At 34.4% G+C, this 1,390-nt stretch overlaps 1 non-coding gene across 1 annotated transcript; it reads left to right on the top strand.

The window, feature by feature from the left end:
- Positions 1–230: 230 nt before the first annotated feature.
- LOC139856612 (small nucleolar RNA R71) lies at positions 231–337 on the top strand. The gene has a single exon (XR_011762083.1). It is a non-coding gene; the product is annotated as a small nucleolar RNA R71 (small nucleolar RNA).
- Positions 338–1,390: the final 1,053 nt, after the last annotated feature.

Raw genomic sequence — 1,390 nt, forward strand, 5'->3', positions numbered from 1 at the left:
CGGAAACGGAATCAAAATCATGGCTAGAATCGGCTCTAGCCACTTTAGATGAACGAAAAATATCTTTTTTCTGGTGCCACTCATGTGAGTGGGAGGCTGTGTTATCAATGGTTTTGTGAGCTTCGGTTGCGGTTTTCTTCATAATGGAACCACCAGCTGCTGTGTCGATGTCTTTTCGTATAGTAACGTCGACACCTTGGTAAAATATTTGTACTATTTGATAAGTGTCTAAACCGTGCTGAGGACATCCTCTCAACAAATTTCCGAATCTTGTCCATGCCTCATATAATGTTTCATTTGGCTTTTGCGAGAACGTAACAATTTCTCCTTGAAGTCTCACGGCTTTAGATGCCAGAAAGAATCTTTTAAGAAATTCTCAACTAAAACATCCCATGTATCAATTGCTCCTTTAGGTAAAGATTCTAACCAATCTTTGGCTTCTCCCTTTAAAGTCCAGGGAAAAAATGTAACATCCCGCATTTTTCTGTTAAATTTATTTTTAACACTGTCTTTTTTTTTTAATAAATATCTTTCGTTATTTAAATTCGTAGTTTCCGTTGACTAACGTTCATAATATTCCCGCTATTTAATTATAACATCACTCGATTACTCGGGCGTTTTTAAAATATTAGTTTGGTTAATTCCCGCACCCGCTTTCAAACTTAAGGGACCAATATTGCCAAGGGACCAAAGGTGTGACTAATCAAATGGTCAACACCTTCCTCATCCATTCATTCATCCACCTTCTTCTTTCTTTCTTACTTTCTTTTTCTCTCAAGAACACAAACAAGAATTCATCATCTAAATTCGGTTTAGGGAGCTAGCAACAAAACAAATTACATATTTGGAATCCTCTCTTCATCCTCTACAATTTGATACCAATTTCATCTCGTTTGGGTAACTTTCTAAAAACTCTAGATTTCTCTAAATTCGTGTTTTTAACTTGAAATGGTGTTAATTAGTGTCTATGGCTCGTGTATAACATGAATATATGTTTTGTTTGCTCGATTTGTTGTTTTGAGTCACTAGTTTGAACATTTGAAATGAGTTTGCTTAATCTTGCATTTTGGAAGATTAAATGTTGTTTGATTGTTAAAGTTCATGTTTTAATTGTGTTACTAGTATCACTAGCTTCGTTTTGATGCGTAGGTTGATTAAGAAAACTTCAAACACATGATTATTGATTTTTGTGAATTTTGGTTAGGGTTTGATAGACTTTGAAATGAACTTTTGATGCGTTGAATGCTTGTTAATGTTGTTAGCAAGTGTTTAGATGCAATGTATGCTTAATTACCTTCGAAACGGCATATCGTATGTGTAAATTGGATTCCCGAATCATAAAATACGTTTTACGAACTTGAAACTTTGAAAATAAACCTTTCTTGATCAA

Source organism: Rutidosis leptorrhynchoides, chromosome 6 (assembly GCF_046630445.1).
Source record: "Rutidosis leptorrhynchoides isolate AG116_Rl617_1_P2 chromosome 6, CSIRO_AGI_Rlap_v1, whole genome shotgun sequence".
Classification (NCBI taxonomy): Eukaryota; Viridiplantae; Streptophyta; class Magnoliopsida; order Asterales; family Asteraceae; genus Rutidosis; species Rutidosis leptorrhynchoides.